The sequence below is a fragment of the Mobula birostris genome, chromosome 10, assembly GCF_030028105.1.
Source record: "Mobula birostris isolate sMobBir1 chromosome 10, sMobBir1.hap1, whole genome shotgun sequence".
Lineage (NCBI taxonomy): Eukaryota > Metazoa > Chordata > Chondrichthyes > Myliobatiformes > Myliobatidae > Mobula > Mobula birostris.
The window spans coordinates 73,657,488-73,676,246 of record NC_092379.1 but is presented as its reverse complement, the minus strand read 5'-3'; the positions used below and the strand labels follow the sequence as shown (position 1 = coordinate 73,676,246).

Genomic DNA, 18,759 nt, shown 5'->3' with positions numbered 1-18,759 from the left:
CTGGTAAACACTAATGTTAATTGGTACCTCCGCTCCATCTGCCAAAAGTGGAATTCCCTGGTGGCCAACCATTTTAATTCTATCTCCTTTCCCATTCCCACACGTTGACCCATGGCCTCCTCTTTTACCACAATGAGGCCACACTCAGGGTGAGGAGCAACACCACATATTCTGTTTGGGTAGCCTCCAACCTGATAGCATCAATTCCTCCTTCCAGTAAAAATTACTTTTATTTCCTCTTCCCTCTTCTTCTATTCCCCAATTTGGCTTCTTACCTGCTTACCTCCTCCTCCTCCTGGTGCCCGTCCTTCTTCTTATTCTTCCATGGTCCACTTTTCTCTCCTATCAGATTCCTTCTTCTCCAGCCTTTTACATTTCTCATCGAGCTGGCTTCACCTATCACCTTTCAGCTAGTTCTCCTTTCTGTCCTCCCACTTTATTTTATTCTGGCATGTTCCCGCTTCCTGTCCACTCCTGAAGAAGGGTCTCGGCCCAAAACGTAGGTACTGCCTGGACTGCTGAGTTCCTCCAGCATTTTGTGTGTTGTTACTCTGGATTTCCAGCATCTGCAGAATCTCTTGTGTTTCTAATGTTACATTTCTCACTTAATTGAAGTGTATGAGATTATGAGGGGGCTGAATAGAGAATGAGAAAAAGATATGCCAATCTGAGCACATGGATAGTCAATGACTGGGAGGATTACAAGGGGATGAGGAAACAAAATCTCTCTCGTAAAGGGTGATAGGAATTTGGAACTCAGTGACTGAACGGATGAATAAATGTTTATCACATTTTAGCTATGTAGATAAGAACATAAAGAGTTGTTAATGCATGGCTATGGAACTAATTCTATAGGGAAATAGGATAGATAGATCTATTTTTATTAGCACTGACAAGGCCTTCTCTGCCTTAACTTTTCTGTGGGTCTATTTCTTCTATTCCCCATGAGAATTCACTGCCACGTCAGTATTCAGAACCAAGTTCTAAGAAGAGAGCAAGATGCCCTCAGAAGTTTTCCAGACCATATGCTTCCCTTTTTCTGTCTGTTCACCCATTACTTGGTCTCTCTCTGCCTATAGTCTGAGCTGTAAGATGACCACCTTGTGAAGCATGCTTTCTACAACACACAGAGTCTTGTCAATAGTGTGCAATGACATTAAGCTAAACCTTGATATCCTTTGACTGTTAATACTTCCGGCACCTGCAGTTTCTGAGATATGGAATATCCTAGATATTTTCCACACGGCACAAGATACTCGTTCTGCAAGCTGTTACCCTGACATGCCTCTATTCAAAGGTAAGCTTTTTTTTTAAAGCAAAAATAAACAGTTTTTAAAAACAAAAAGTACTTACCAGCAACCTTTCCTTGTTCTGAACTCATCCAGTGAGGATTATCCTTACCATCTTGTGAAACCTTACTGTTTTTCAAACTATCGTCCTTCATCATCTAATCTCAATGCTCTATCTCTACTCTAAGGTTTTGCCATGTCTTGTCCTTTTTCTTGATTGCTCCAAGAGAAACACCAGAGTGGGTGTTACTAACAGTTGGTATATCTAGCCTACCAAAAGCCCCAGCTCACTTATACTGCAGATACAATGCTGCAGGTGCTGGAAACGGCCACAAGACCATCAGTTGGATGTACTGAGCAGGCTGAGCAGCATCTCTGGGTGTAAAGGATCAATGGTCATTTCTGACACTTCCTTTCCTTTTCCAGATCAGTCTCTCTCTCCGAAGACAAACTACCAACTGATATTTCCTACAAACCCACTGACTCCAGGAGATACCTCTTCCCATCCTATCTCTTGCAAGGGTGCCAGCCCATTTTCAGCATTGGGTCTTGAGATGAGGCCTGCAATTCCAGGACATCTGAAAAGTCCTCCTTTCTCAGAAAATGCAACTTCCCTTCTATTGTGGTTGATAGAGCCCTCTCTCACATTTCCTCTGTTTCTTGAACTTCTGCTCTCACCCTACCCTTCTGCATACAGGACAGAGATAGTCTAAGTCCAAGCACAAACTAGTGACCAAGTCACAGTTTCAAGATTTTTTAGTGTCATTTCCAGTACGCAAGTGTAAAGGAGAATGAAATAATTGTTACTCTGGATCCGATGCAACACAAAAAAAAACACTATAAAATAAGGAAAACAATAATCATAAAACACAATCAACATAAATACATAAGATAGCTTGTATACATAGATTCATTGTCCATAAATTGACGCTAGGCACAGGTGTGCCTATACATACTACAAGGTGACTCTGTCTGGAATGGCTATTCTGAACTTCCGATTGCATGCCATTTCAATTCCCCTTCCCATCCCCACTCTAATCTGTCTATCCCCAGCCTTCTGCATTGCCAGGATGAAGCCCAGTGCAAGCTACAGAAAGAACACCTCATATTCCTGAAGAATGATTGCTGAAATAAATTTCCAACGAGGGAAATCCTTCACACTCACACCATTCTAGTTCTTCATTCAATTTCCTTCTCCCTATTTTAAAAAGCTTACAACCTGAGTAGTAATTCCAAACCATGACCCATCAAGTCTCATTCTTTCCATTTAGCTTTTAATTTCCAGGATTCTTGCTTTTCTTCCCTCTGTGTCTTTTCAAGAAATATCAGAATGTTTGACAGCCAGTGGGATTCCCTTTGAAGCCACTCTTTGTCAGTGGAGTACTGAAAGTATGCTGCACTGCCAAGGGATTCTTAATTTAAACAAACCATCAAAAGAAACCCTCGAGCTAACTGTTCAGGTGGACATAATCCCACAGAAACACCTAGAGGCACACTTCAATTCCCAGTGTCCCGGTCAAGACTTCCTCTCAACAAAATTGATGAACTGATTTCTGGAACATGTTCTGTTAATCACCAAGTTTGCACATTACAAAAGTGAATTCACTTCATTAATATTTTAAGCTTAGAATAATTTTAAACCAGAATAATGTCCCTTCTTCTTTAATGCTCATTTATCTGTTTCCCAACCATTCTCTCTTGCATATTGTTACAGCCGTTCAATCGTCCATGAGCAACTCCTTTGAGTGAATTGCCAATGGTGCTTTAGGTTGCTAATCATCTGAGAGTAATGTGGAAGATATCCTTCAAAGGTTTCAAAGGTACATTTAATGTCAGAGAAATGTATGCAATATACATTCTGAAATTCTTTTTCTTTGCAAACATCCACGAAAACAGAGTGCCCCAGAGAATGAATGACAGTTAAATGTTAGAACTCTAACGTCGGCCCCCCCAACTCCCTCCCCCCCCACGCATAAGCAGCAGCAAAGCAACAATCCCCCTCCCCCAGCAGCAAAAAAAGCATCGGCACCCCCTCCCACCTAGCACTCAAGCATGCAGCAAAGCATCAATAAAGACACTGACTTGCAGTACCCCAAAGACTACTCGTTCACCCAGTAGTTCAACATACCACAGGTTCTGTCTGTTGCTAACAAGGGAAAAAGATATATCTCCATTTCACAAGCTTACTGAAGGAAGGTGGCTAATCTTGACTTGAGTTCACAGTTTACTGTTGTATCTGTAGGAATGCTATGGAACTGGAGATTGGACCTGCATCACATTCCTACATGCCGCCAACCACTAACGCTCATATGTTTTGCTGCCACTGGAGGATTTGTTTAGTGGCTTCATGCTTCTAATGGGAAGTTTTAATGAACAGGAATTCAAGTGGAAGTTTGGCTGTGAAGGTGCCTGACTTGCACATCCGCTGAGTAACACTTCTCATTAGAGCACAGAGCAGACTTATAGAGTGAATCGGCAGAGAAAGAGGTCCATCAACTGCTTAGCTATGCCTATGCCTATCAATAGAGTGCTGGGAAGTTACGCTGAACACTTACACATTAAGGTTAGCCTAAAAGTTCAAAGTTCAAAGTAAATTTTATTATCAAAGTACATAGGGTATGTGTCAACATATTCAATCCTGAGATTAATTTTCCTGTGGAACTTCTCGGCGAATCTATAGAATAGTTACTATAACAGGATCAATGAAAGATCAATTCAAGTGCAGAAGACAGCAAACTGTGCAAATGCATATAGAAGTAGAGAGCAGTAAGTAACGAGAACATGCGATAACAAGATAAAGAATCGATAAGGTGAGATCATTGGTTGTGGGGCATCTCAATGGATGGGCAAGTTGGTGATCTGCCAATGCTGGAAATCCATGCAACACACATAAAATGTTGGAAGAACTCAGCAGGCCAGGCAGCATCTATGGAAGAGAGTACAGTTGACGTTTTGGGCCGAGACCCTTTGACAGAACTTTAGTTATCCTCTTTTGTTCAAGAGCCTGATGGTTGTGGTGTAGTATCTGTTCTTGAACCAGGTGGTGTGAGTCCTGAGGCTCCTGTACCTTCTACCTGATGGCAGCAGCAAGAAAGGAACATGGCCTGGGTGGTGAGGATCTCTGATGATGGATGCTGCTTTCCTATGATAGCGTTTCATGTGGATGTGCTCAATGGTTGAGAAGGTTTTACCAAGATGTACTGGGCAAAATCCAGTACCTTTTACTGGATTTCATAATACTGAGGTATTATCTTTAAATCTAGCCATCGTATTAAAGCAAGAATGGAAGGTAGTACAGAAAGTCTGGAAAGAATCTACAAAAATAGCTCCAATGGATGAGGCACCACAATTACAAGAATAGGTCAGAGAGGCCATAATGTTTTTCTTTGGAGAGACGACTAAGGACAGATTTGATCGAATTGAATAAAATATATACAAATTGGGATAGTGAGGCACTGTTTCCTTTGGTAAAAAGTTTGAGGACTACAAATCACAGATATTAAAGTTTTTCTTTAAAAAAGTATGATTGAAATACAGAATACATTCAATAGCCACTTTACTAGGTTCACCAGCTTGTTAACGCAAATATCTAATCAGCCAATCATGGTGGCAGCAATTCAGTGCATAACAAAGCATGCAGACATGGTCAAGAAGTTCAGCTGCTGTTCAGAACAAATATCAGAGTGGGGAAGAATTGTGATCTAAGTGACTTTGACCATGGAATCATTGTAGGTACCAGCCGTAGTGTATCTCAGAAACTGCTGATCTCCTGGGATTTTCATGCACAATAGTCTCTAGAATTTACAGAGAATGGTATGAAAAGCAAAAACAAAATATCCAGCGAGCAGCAGTTCTGTGGGTGAAAGTGCTTTGTTAAAGACAGGGGTCAAAGGAGAATGGCCAGGCTGGTTGAAGTTGACAACAAGGCGATATTAACTCAGATAATCATGTGTTATAATAGTGGTGTGCAGAAGGGCATCTCTGAATGCCCAACATGTTGAACATTGGAGCAGATAGTCTACAGCAGCTGAATATAACACCAGGTTCCACTCTTGTGCCTAAGAAAGTAGCCACTGAATGTATTCTCATTGGGCACCCAAAGACTCTCTGTGTTAATCAGGATGTTTGACTGTGTGGGAAATGCCACTCAGAAAGATACTACATATTTTGTTCAGGAACTGCACATTATGTGGTATTTACTTGTAAAGGTTGGTGTGTGCACCACTACAAAGGATGGATGTGCTCCTTTTATTTCCTTTCATTCCTTATCTGTTGTTTGTTATTGGAAATTAAACAGAAACAGAACTGCAGGAGAGGAGAGAACAAGTTGATGATCACAACAGACAACACGTGACACCAGACAGCAGAACTAGAGGTGAAAATGGACTAGTAGAGAGAAGAGTGAGGAAATGTGCAAGTGAAGTAGAATTAACACAGGAAACAGAAAGAACAGCTATAGCACTAACAAAGAGTGAGACAAAGAGATGGGCAAGAAAAACTCAGAACAATTTAAACAATACAAGAAATTAACCAGAGATCAGGGTAACTAAGAGGTAAATGGGATTGAGAGGGATATGTGGTTATGACCCAAGTACCAAAAGAGAAACACTGAAATGGATCAACAGTTCACTGACTTTTAATAGGAACTGTGCAGAAATAAAGGGAAGAACAACAATAAAAGCTACATCACCAGGGCTGTCAAACTAAAGCTAACGCTGATATAGTGGCTCAGCAGTAAAAACCCATTAAATAATTACTGCTCCTTAACAGCATCAATCTAAATGATAGTCCTCTTTCCCAGGTTCAGGACAATGGTCAACAGGGAGCACCGACTTTGCTCTGTTTTGGTCAAGTCTTGACAAGACTGAAAGGAGAGAAAGGGAGCAAAATACCTCCAGAATGAAGCACTAATTGTCTGGTACGTGCATGCTCACGAGCACGACTGCTGAACCTGTTCCGCAGCCCGTCTGAGAGTCCGCGGTGGTGATAGGGCCCCCCCCTTTGTAGGCGCAACTCCTAAGATGACAGACCTGTGTCTGCTGGAAGTCCTAGATGGGATATCTGTACAGCATATCATGGACCGGAACCCTTCCCAATCCATGAGATACTGACCTATGACCTGCAACTGGCGAAGAACCAGAACATGTCGCGCAGAATAAATCACAGACCCATCCACCAAGCAGGGAGCTGGGGTGACTGGAGCAAGGGCAGAAGTCGTGACTGGCTTGAGCTACAATCATTGTTGATTGTAGGTGCAACCTATATGAGACGTTATTGATAACCTTCTCCACTATAAATAGTCCCATATGGGGACAATTTGCGGCTCTTGACTTTCAAGGGAAGATCGCTAGACTTCAGCCAGACTTTCTCCCCTGGGTTGAGAGGTCTCAGCTGTGGGTGGTGCTGGTCAACCTGCTGGGCATGTTGTTTCTGAGTGCGTAGCAAAGAATCCCTTTAGCATTGGACAAACTATTCAGCAGCAGGAAATCCCATGTTAATCTTTTGGTCAGTGACAGGAATCCCTTCTGGCATTCAAACGGGGACATGCTGGTGGAAGATGACTACACAATATAGGAGGAAATCTCTGCCCAATCAAATCGGGCACTCCAGGACGTGGGATTGGAAGAGACAAGGCAATACGGAGTTGTCTCCAGCTGCTGATTCACTCTCTCAGTCTGGCCTTAGATTGGGGGTGGAAGCTAGGTGAGAGGCTGGCTGGGGCTCCTGCAAAAGAACAGAGAGGCTTTCAAAAGTGGGATGTGAACTGTGGTCCTTGATCAGACTCTATGTCCTGACGGAGACCATGTAGAATGAACACGTGCTGAATCACAAGGGTGATGGTTTTATGAGCCAAAGGGAGCTTAGGGAGAACAATGAAGTGGGCAAAGTTGAAGAATTGGTTTACACCCAGCAGAATGGTAGCATTTTCATCAAACATTCTACTTTATCAGACGCTTGTGTAGATTTGGCATGTCACCAAAAACTTTGACATACTTCTATAGATGCAAATTGGAGAGTATCCTGACTAAGTGAGGAAACATATTGAATATTGAAACACATAGTTAAAGAGGATGTGGAAAGGATGTTTCCTAAGAGTGGGTAAGTCTAGGACTGAAGGGCACAGCCTTCAGAGGGACATCCTTCACCATGAGGAGGAGGAAATTCTTTCACCAGAAGATAGTGAATCTGTGGAATTCATTGTCACAGGTGGCTGTGGAGGTCAAGTCATTGAGTATATTTAAAGCGAAGGTTGATAGGTTCTTGATTAGTAGGGGGGAGTCAAAGGTCACGGGGCGAAGGCAGGAAAATGGGGTTGAGAGGGATAATAGATCAGCTAGGATGGAATGGCAGAACAGACTTGATAGGCTGAATGGCTTAATTCTACTCCTATGCCTTAAAGTCGCGTCACAGCCTGGTATGGGAAAACCAGTGCCCAGGAATGGAAGACGCTAGAGAAAGCGGTAGCTACACCCATGTCTATCACAGGCAAGACCCTCCCCACCATTGAGTACATTCACATGGAGCGCTGCCACAAGAAAGCAGCATCTATCATCAAAGACCCAGGCCATGCCTTCTTTTCAGTACTACCAGCAGCAGGAGATACAAAAGCCTTAGATCCCACACCACCAGCTTCAGGAATAGTTATTATCCTGCAACCATAAGGCTCCTGAACTGGCATGGAAAACTTCAATCACCGCTAGTCTGAACTGTTCCTACAACCTACAAACTCACTTTCAAAGACTCCTGGTTGTTTGTCAGTCTTCACTGTTTACGTATAACTTTTCATAAGTTCCTCTGCTCTTGTTTTCCTGCAAGTTCCCGCAACAAAACGAACCTCAAGGTAGTATATGGTAACACATATGAGCTTTGATAATAGATTTACTTTGCAAAAGGCCAATGAGATCAGCATGGATTTCGGGGAGTAGAAATGTCAGACTTACAGGTAAGCAGGACAGTCCAGATTAGGATGAATCTGTCTTTCTGCATATGCTCAAGGAAAGCCTGAGCTCAACCTGCCAGGAGATTCTGGTCTGGCCCTGGGTATAGCAGTGTTACCCACTGCCTGAACAATAATACCATGGGCCCAAGAGGGAGGAATGGCCACACAATTGCTGCAATAGGTACATCTGCCATTAAGAGTCAGTAGGGAGAAAACAAGTAAGATCTACACATCTTCCAGACATGATTGGAAGCAAGGAATTGAAATTCAGGATTGCTGAGGAGGGAGATATTTTAAATTTGTAAAGAGAGACATATTGCTTCGGACTGTAGGACAAACAGTCTTACTATTCGGGTCCCTCTATGGATCAGAGGTTGGATTGTAACAAAACATGGAAGTTGTTTCAGCTTTGGTGCTGTGAGAATGTTTGAACGTGTGCTTCTCCATTACCAATAACTTCCTGTATTATTTTGTTTTAAAGTCTTAATGTTTAAAAGACTCCTTAATTGTATTTCAAGCTGTGTGGTCAACTGTTTAACTCTTAAGAGCAAGGAATTTTTTTGACCTGATTCCAAGTGTGAATGGTTTGTAAGTGTTGTACAAAGTATGACAACTTGTGAGTTAATATTGATTTGCACGTAGTGGGGAGGAGGGAGCAGAAAGAGTTGCATTCCATACTGAATGCAGGTTGATCGTACCTGTAGGACAAATGCAAGGGGTAATGCACCTCTAACATCACCTCTTGGATCACTCTTTTTTTCCGGCTTACTACTCGTACATTATCGTCCTTCTTAACTAACCATTTCTGCAGTACTCATTTTAAGAGGTAGGACTACATCTTTGGATGGTGTCTAGATATTTTTTCACTCCCTAATCCAGCACAGCAATCAATTTTTCTAGACTCCAGCTCATTGACCATAGTTTGAGCTCATAGGACTAGATGTTTCAATCCCTTTGATAAGCAGACCCTAACTCGGGTCATAGCATAGAGATCTTGAGGTGGGGCTTGGTAGAGGGTAGATGCTTCCCAGGGGTCATCAGGTGGGCACCCCCCTTCTTAGATATTGGGTCATTTATGCCAACTACATCTCCAGAGGGCTGAACAGTGCGACCCAGCGTCCCAGGTGCACCTCCCTTCACATCTGTCCACTCATGGGTTATTTTAGGGCCCAGCTGCTATCACTCCTCTTAATCCATAACCAGTGGTTGCTTCGCTGGGCTCCCTCCGAGAGCTCTTTTATAGTTTGTGGCTAGCCATGGCCTCAGACTCCCGGTCCCTTCAGCAATCTGACCATGGAAGTAGTGAAACCTAAGTTTTGAGCTACAGATGTTTTCTGAGGATGTGGCTGCCACCATTGATCAAAGTTTTCATCAACTTTCGTCCTGTCATGTGCATCATAGAGACAGAGCCACAGAGCACAGAAGCAAGTCCTTCAGCCCATCAGGGCCAGCATGGATAGCATGGACCTTTATGCTGGCCATCACATTCCCATCAATATCATTCCAATTTGATGCATGCCTTTGCTGTTGGTGCTTATCTAAAGACATAAATGTTGTGAAAGTTCTGCCTCACTCTTAGGCAACACGATTCCAACCACCCTTGGGTGAAAATGTCCCTTACATTTCCTCTAAGCCTCTTATCCCCATCTAAAATTTGAAAGCAGGATACCATTGCCAGGGACATAGATTTCCTACTATTTATCACATCTTTAATTCTTTGCCATCAGGCACCACTTCAGTCTCTTCTGCTTTAGAGAAAACAAATCCAACCTATCCAGTCTTGTTTCATATCTGAAACTGTCCACCCCAGAAGCCGGTGAAACTCCTGTGCACCTTCTCCAGTGCAATCATGACCATCCAATTGTGCGGCATCCAAAACAATACCTAATTCCCTGGTGTAGCCCAACCAATGTTTTCTTAATGTGAACCATAACCTTACTGCTCCTAATTTTATGACCTGCCCAATGAAGGCAAGTATCTTTTATGCCTTTTTGATCACCTTATGTACTCTCACTTTCAGAGATCTTTAACTTCTATACTAGGGTCACCATCATTCAGTGTGTAAATGATAATGTGTCATTTTACCCTTATTAACCATAGCTTCTACATTCCTGTTGAAATTATTATACAACCATAGCCCCAGCACCTAGTACATCACTGGTCACAGGCTTCCAATCACAAAAGCAACCCTCCCTATTATTCTCTATCTCCCATTACATGTAATTTTGGATTCAATTTGCCAACTCATTTTGGTTTTTGTATTGATTCTAAACTTTAGGACCTGTTTTTCAATGTTAAAGACTACATCAACCACACTGCTGATGGCAATGCATCTTGTTACCTTTCTATTTGGTTACTCGGGATTGAGACACTGATTCAGAAAGTCAAGAGATATGGGATTCAGGGAAATCTGGCTATTTGGATACATAGAAGGCAGAGGGAGGTTGCAGATGGAGCATATTCTGCCTGAAGGTCAGTGACCAGTGGTGTTCCGCAGGGAACCTTGCTCTTCGTGATTTTTATCCATTGACTTGGCAGATGACATAAAAGTCGGTGGAGTTATGGATAATTTAGAAGGTTGTCATAGGTTACAATGGGACATTGACAAGATGCAGTGCTGGACTAAGAAGTGGCAGATGGATTTCAACCCAGAAAGGTGTGAAGTGATTTACTTTGGAAGGTCGAATCTTAAGGTAGAATAGAGGGTTAATGGAAGAATTCTCAGCAGTGTGGAGGAACAGAGTGACAATTGGGTCCACTCCTATAGATCCCTCAAAGTCACAGCAAAAAAAAATTAGTGTTTTTACAAAAGTGTATGGTGTGCTGACTTTCAATAGTCAGGAGGATTAACTCAAGAGGAGCGAGGTCATGTTGCAGCTCTATAAAACCCTGGTTAGACTACACTTGGAATATTGTGTTCAGTTCTGGTCACCTCCTTTATAGGAAAAATGTAGAAGCATTAGTCAGGTTGCAGAGGAGATTTACCAGGGTGCTGCCCGGATCAGAGGGCACGTCTTCTTAGGGAAAGTTGAGGAAGCTAGGACTTTCCTCTGGAGTGAAGGAGGATGAAAGGTCATTTTTTCCCAGGGCAGAAATGGCCAGTGTGAGAGGCCATGGTTTTAAGGCGATGAGAGGAAAGTGCAGGGGAATGTCAGGGGCAAGTTTTTTTCTATATATAAGCACAGAACGGTAAGTGTGTGGATTGCCCTGCCTTAGGTGGCAGTAGAGACATATACATTAGGGGAATTTAAGAAACTCTTAGATAGGCACATGGATGATAGAAAATGGAGGACTATGTCAGAGGAAAGGGTTAGATTGATCTTGGAGTAGGTTAAAAGGTCAGCTTAATGTCGTGGGCAAATGGCCTGTGCTGTGTTATAATATTCCGTGTTCTGTGGGCTATGAGACATGAAGGACTGCTTCAGGCCAAAATGTTAAAAACTCTTTTTCTCTTATAGATGCTACTCAACCTTCTGAGTTTCTCCAGCAAATGGTTCATCAGGATATTCCCCTATAAACCATGCTCACCATCTTTGATTAATCCCTGATTTTCCAACTGTAGATCTTTTAAATAATTCTTTACAGCTAAAACTAATCCATTATACTTGAAAATCAACTCTCACCCTTGATAGCAATCTACTATTACAAAATATACAAGTTCTGGCTGTATCAAATGGTACTGTATGTGGTTATAACTGATTAAGATCATGCTTAACAGCAAACTGTAACTTAAAAAGTACTTTCCTGAAGTTAGTGAAAGTTTAAGATAACAGAGATCAGAGCCATAAGTTTCCTATTTTTGAGGAAATGTGTAAATGCCATGTGTTGTCAGTTCATTTCGATATGGTCCAAATGTGGAGGGAGAGAGACACTGAAGTGGGTCAATAGTTCAGACTTTAATGCAAACAGGGTTTTAAGGGAAAGGAAAACAATAAATACTAGACCAAAGAGGGCTGTTAATTAAACCTCTCAAATGGAAAACGAGATGCCAACACTGCAGCTGAAAGGAATATCTAAATATAAAATGAATACTGCTAGTCTTCAGCATCATTCAACTCGAGAGTCCAATTCCAATTTCTCAGGCAAGGCCAAATGCAAGCAGGTAGCGTAATGTTGCTGTACTTTGCTCAAGTCTTGACAAGCGCTACAACAAAAAGGATGGAGTTAAATACCACCGTAATGAAATCATAATTAGCTGACACATACATATCCAGGAACGCAATTCCCAAATCTGCTGCGCTGCTGAGACTGTGGTTGTGACAAGTACAGCTCCCAAGGCATAATAGACATGTACCCACTGGAAGTCCCAGATGAGTGGCTTGTCCAAGATGTCCTTCGCTGGGATCTAAAAATGTTCTTCAGGACCATTCCTTTCCCAGTCCTCAAGGTACTGGATCTTACCATGTACCCAGTGAGATGCCAGGAGGTTCTGCACAGTATAGACCAGGGAACCATTTACCATATGACCATAAGACCATAAGATATGGGAGCAGAAGTAGGCCATTTGGCCCATCAAGTCTGCTCTGCCATTCAATCATGGGCTGATCCAATTCTTCCAGTCAGCCCCACTCACTTGCTTTCACCCCATACCCTTTGATGCCCTGGAGGAGGGGGTGGTGGGATGTCTGGAGCTAGGGGAAAGGTAGTAACTGGCTTGAGCTGGGAAGCATGGAATACTGGGTGGACCTTTTTCATTTTGTGGCTCTTGACTTTCAGGGGAAGATCTCTTGATGCCGACCAGACCCCCTCTCCTGGTTTGAATGGCTTTTACCTGTTATGGATCCAATCAGCCTGCTGGGCATGTTGTTTCTGGGTGCACAGCAGAGAAGCCCTGGCTTGTCTTCAGGTGCGCTTGTAGCACTGGATCAGCTGTTCAGCAGCAGGAATTCCTACATCAACCTCCCGATCAGGGAAGAGCAGGCACTGGAATCCCTTCTTTCTTACATTCAAAGGGAGACATACCTATGGAGGATGACTGGAGGTTATTGTGTGTTATCTCCGCCCAGACCAGTTGGGAAATCCAGGACATGGGGTTGGAAGAGATAAGACAGTGCAGGGTTGTCTCCAGCTCCTGGTTCACTCTCTCAGTCTGGCCATTGGATTGGGGGTGGAAGCCAGACGAGAGGCTGGCTGTGACTCCTGCAAGAGAGCAGAAAGCCTTCCAAAAGCAGGAAGTGAACTGTGGTCCACCATCAGACACTGTCTTGAGGAAAACCGGGGAGCCTGAACACATGTTGAACCATGAGCGTGGCAGCCTCACGAGCTCATGGATTGGCATTGTCCTCAGATCCATCGAACTGCCCGGAGAGAGCGTCGGCCTTTGTATTCTTGCTGCCGGGACGATAGGTGAGGATGAAATTGAACTGTGTGAAGAAGAGAGCCCACTGGGCTTGATGCAGTGTCTTTGCATCCTGAATACAGGAGAGGTTCTTGTGATCGGTACAGCCCAAGAATGGATGCTCTGCCCTCTCCAGCCAGTGTCGCCATTCCTCCAGGGTCTCCTTGACTGCTAGAAGTTTCTGGTTCCCGACATTGTAACTCCTCCCGGCTGGAGTCCAGTGACGGGAAAGAAAAGAACAAGGGTGCGGCCGGCTATCCGCAGAATAGTGCTGAGAGAGAACAGCTCCAATGCTGGCATCCGATGCATCCAACTTGACTATGAGTAGCTGCGATGGGTCTGGGTGTTGCAGCACCAGGCCAGTGGTGAAATGTCGCTTTAGTTCTGAACATGCTTGGCTGGCACTGCCTGTCCAATGGATTCCTGCTGAAGTCTTTCTGGTGGGTGCATTTATGGGAGTTGCAACAGAGCCAAAATTCCAGTTGATGCAGCAATAAAGGTTTGCAATTCCCATGAAGCACCATATCTGTTTAACTGAAGCTGGTTTGGGCAACTCTGCAACTGCCTGAACTTTACTCGGGTCCATTTGAACACTGGATGGGGCAAGTGTATAGCCCAAAAACAACACCTGGTCTTTATGGAATTCACATTTCTTGGGCTTGGTATACAGGTTGTTTTTGAGCAGCCATCTGAAAACCCTCCGGACATGCTGGATATGTTCCGGATGAGAGCAGGAACAGATAAGGATGTCATCTAAATACACAAAAACCAACTGGTTCAACATGTCCCTCAGCACATCATTAAGTAAGGCCTGGAAAACAACGAGAGCATTGGCCAGACAAAAAGGCATCGCAAGGTACCTATAGTGGCCATTAGAGGTGTTGAAAGCTGTCTTCCACTCATCCCCTTCTCCCATATGAACAAGACTGTAAGCATTGCGCAGATCAATTTTGGAAACTATGGTTGCTCCCTGGAGATGTTCAAACACAGATGCCCCGGGAAGATTTAGTGCAAGGTAGAAGGTCTATGAACAGTCGTATAGCCAGTGTGGGTGGCCTTCATTTTACTGAAGACCTCAAGAAGATCAACATATTCAGCGGGAATCCCAGACAGGTCCACATTCTTAGCTGACACAGGAGGGGATTCATAGACTGCACCCTGAGCTGGAGCCACACAGATAGACAGACATCCCAGTCCCCAGTCCAGGAGTGCTTTAAGAGACCAATGAATCCATGGGTTATCTCAGAACAACCGGGGAGACCAAGCCCCAGTGGCAGTTCAGGCAAATCAACCAGATAGAGAGTTCTTCATGATGGTTGCCTTCGAGCACCAGCTGGAGGGGTTGGGTGGAGAGGTGAATCTGGCCGGTGGCCTGAGGTCTCCTTGACGTTGGTCTTTTCTCTTAATTCCTGAGTCAGAACTCCCTGGAGCTGAGCCAAAGAGATGTCCATGAGATTCCCGGCTGTACCAGAGTCGATAAATGCCTGTTCATGGGTCTGAGACAAGGAAGCTGGGAGCATCGCACAATTAGGAGAAGCTGATTACAGAGAGACCCGAACCATCAGAACTCCACTTCCTGTTGGGCAGTGTCCTCTTTTACTGGACAATTGTGTCATGCGGCCTGGAAATGTCCTGGATCGCCATAATAGAGGCAGGAAACTATTCTCCTGTGCCAATCTCGTTCCTCCTGAGATAGGCATATGTGCCCCACTTGCAAAAGGCCCTTTGTGGACTGATTGATGGGTGATGAGGGAAAGGGAGGAAAGACAGTGATCAGATGGTGCGTAGGAAGCTTGAAACGTTCTTTCCCTGCGCCACTCAGTTCAGTCATCAACTCGGATAGCCAGATTAATCAGGTCATTCAGAATATCCTGCTTGTCATGGACAACAATCTTGTGCTGGACCCCTGCGTTCAGTCCACGCTGGAAAGCGGTGAAGAGAGATCTCTCATTCCATGCCACATCTATTGCAAGTGTGCGGAAATTGACTGCATAGGCTTTCACCGTCCCTCTGCCTTGGCGCAGGTCCAAGAGTCGGCGGGCAGCCTCCTAACCCCATACTGGAAGCTCAAAAACCCTCCTTAACTCTGCCACAAAGTGTCAGAATGACTGGGCTGTAGGGTATCCTTGCTCCTTTAAGGTGTTGAACAGACTGAGTGAACGTCCATCTCGGAGATTGATCATGTACACCATTTTTCATGCATCATCACCAAAATGATCAGGCTGGGCTTGAAATGTCAGCTCACATTGGGAAATAAAATTGCTGGAGCATCGGGATCACCAGAATATCTGCCAGGTGGTGGAATACTCGGTTCCTGTATGGTCACAGGAGTCCGTGGGGGTCCGAAGGCGGAAGTCTGTTCTGGTCTGGGTGCAGGAGTGGGACCATTAGTGACAGAGACTGTCGGGGCTTCAGGAAAGGAGAACCTGCGAGATGCTGGGAATAGGACTGACATGGCCAGAGGCTGCTGAATTGCGTTGGCGAGAACTTTAATGGCTGTCACCTGACACTGGCTGACCACAGTGAGCTCGCGGACGACAGCTGTGAAAGCGGAAATTGCAGACACCTGAGTCCGATTGTCTGCGGTGAGCTGTTCAACCGTTACGGCTAGGGATGATACCTGTTCCTCCAGATGAGACCGGGCTTGTCGGCACGAGATTATCTGCCTCATTGCCTCCGTAACGTCACTCAGAACAGACTCCATTGCCCGTAACCTGTCTGCTACCTGACCAATGAATCTTACGGCCAAGGTCAGCTGCTCTCCCTCTGCTAGGTCCATCTTTGTGTGGTCAAGACTTGCCGTCAGTTCATTCGGATATGGCCAAAGTGTGGTGCAAGAGACATTGAAGCAGGTTGATGGTTCACAGACTTTAATGCAAACAGAGTTAGAGGGGAAAGAAAGCAATAAATGCTAGGCCAATCAGGGCCATTAACTAAAACTCTCAAATGGACAAACTAAATGCCAACATCGCAGCTGAAAGGAATATCTAAACGTAAAATGAATACCACTAGCCTTCAGCGTCAGTTCAACTCAATGGTCCACGTCTCAGGCAAGGCCAAATGCAAGTAGGCAGAGTAATGTTGCTGTGCTTTGCTCAAGTCTCGACAAGCGCTACAATGAAAAGAAAGGAGTTAAATAACAGCATAATGAAATAATAATTAGCTGGCACATGCATATTCACAAGCACAATAGCAGAATCTGACGTGCTGCTGAGTCCATGATTCTGACATTTCTGGAAGAACGGAAGAACGTCCTCTTTAGTGTATTTTAGTATATTAATGTGTTTTAAAAAATAAAAACGCCTGTTAAAAAAACCAGGAAAGCTTACAATAAGCTGGAATCCTAAGCCTGCTTGACATTCCAACGCAGAGGTAAAAGCTGGCAAAGCACACTGAATAGAGAGGAGTTCAAAATAAAACAATTGCTTGGCATATATCACTTGATTTCCCATCTACTTACAAATGCCAACACAAACAGACTGCTGCCTGATGAATTTTCCAAATTAATGAAAGGGATAAACAGACCCAGTTCAAGTTGCTCCAGGGACTGTTTTGACACTCCCGTAGCTTCCATTGCAATTCAACATAAAATGATCTCAAGAAGAATTTTAAAGCATCTCCACTGCACAATACAGCAAAATAGTGACAGTATAAAATAAATCCAAAGCAGTTTGGGTGATTTCATTGTCAAATATTACTGAACAATTTGGGTAGAGTAAATGCCTCTAGAATATTGCTACTGTACCAACTCCTACCACTTCCCTTGGCTATGCATTCCTAACACCAACTCCTCTGTGTAAAAATACTTGTCTTGCACATCTCCTTTAAATTTCTCCCCGTCACGTTAAAGTTTTGCCCTCTAGTACTTAAAATTTCCATTCTACTCTATCTATGCCTCTCAATTATTTATACATCTGTGAGGTTATCTCTCAGTCTCTGCTGCACCCAAGAAAACAATTCAAGTTTGCCAAGCCTCAGCCTTTGGCTAATACTTTCGAATCCAGTCAACATCCTGGTAAACGTTCTGCCACGGCCTCAAAAACCTCTACATCCTTCCTGACCAGAACTCAAGAAAAAATTATAAAATGGCCTAACCAAACAGGAGCATGAATTCCTGACCTTTATTCTTAATACCCAACTGATGAAGGCAAGTAAATTGTGCACATTCTTTACCACTGTCTACTTGTGTCCTATTTTCAGAAAACTATGTACATGTTAAGAAACCTGGAGCAATAGAATGTGAATGACATCGGACCATAAGTTTAATGAGTCTCATCATCAAGATACTTATAAGTATTTTGATGACAAGAACTAAAAGTAAGGCACAAGCTGAAATAGGTAAAGAACAATGTGGGTTTGTGAAAGACAAAGGTACAAGAAATGCAATACTGATGTTAAAGATACTACCAGAATGAGCTATTCAAGTGTAGAAAGATTTGTTTGTTTGTTTTATCGACTACACAAAAGCATTTGATAAGGTGAAGCACAATAAGTTATTTGAAATATTACAGAAAACTCTAGATCAAGGTTCGAAAGACCTCCGCCTAATCAGAAATCTGTACTGGGAACAAACTCCCGCTGTAAGAATAGATGGAGGAGTGAGTCAGTTTATGAGATTCAAGAGAGGCGATAGACAAGGGTGTGTTTTCTCCCCTGATTTATTTAATTTGTACAGTGAAACAATATTACAAAAAATAAGAGACATCTTGGGAATCAAAGTTGGTGGTGAAAACATCAATAATTTCAGATATGCAGATGACACTGTGTTAATTGCAAGTACAGAGGAAGAACTACAAAACTTAATTGATATAATTGTTGAAGAAAGCGCAAAAATGGGTCTATCTATCAATTACAAAAAGACAGAACGTATGATGATATCCAAAAAGAAGGAGAATCCTATCTGCAGGCTGAGAATAAACGGGGAAGACATAAAACAAGTACAGAACTTTTGCTACTTAGGAAGCTGGGTGACATCAGATGGCAGGTGCGACATTGACATCAAAAGAAGAATAAGGATGGCAAAAGACACCTTTACGAGAATGAAGAGTATACTGACCAATACTAAACTAGGCATGACAACCCGCCTCAGAGTACTGAAATATTACGTTTATCCAGTTATGTTATATGGCTCAGAATGTTGGATAATATCTAGTAACATGAGGAATCTAATTGAAGCAGCATAGATGTGGTTT

At 43.4% G+C, this 18,759-nt stretch overlaps 1 protein-coding gene across 12 annotated transcripts in view; it reads right to left on the bottom strand.

Annotated features, from left to right (window-relative positions):
- The window catches only part of LOC140204115 (cysteinyl leukotriene receptor 1-like), a 176,819-nt gene that overhangs the window by 123,592 nt on the left and 34,468 nt on the right, over positions 1–18,759 (bottom strand). For 5 of the 12 annotated variants that reach the window (XM_072270470.1, XM_072270471.1, XM_072270468.1 and 2 more), the window contains one exon: positions 16,581–16,679. The exons of 6 other annotated variants lie outside the window; for them this stretch is intronic. The gene's annotated coding sequence lies outside the window, so the exon portion shown is untranslated. Of the gene's footprint in view, positions 1–13,000; positions 13,070–16,580; positions 16,680–18,759 lie in introns of those variants that run through there. One more of the 12 variants, XM_072270477.1, reaches the window with a different exon arrangement.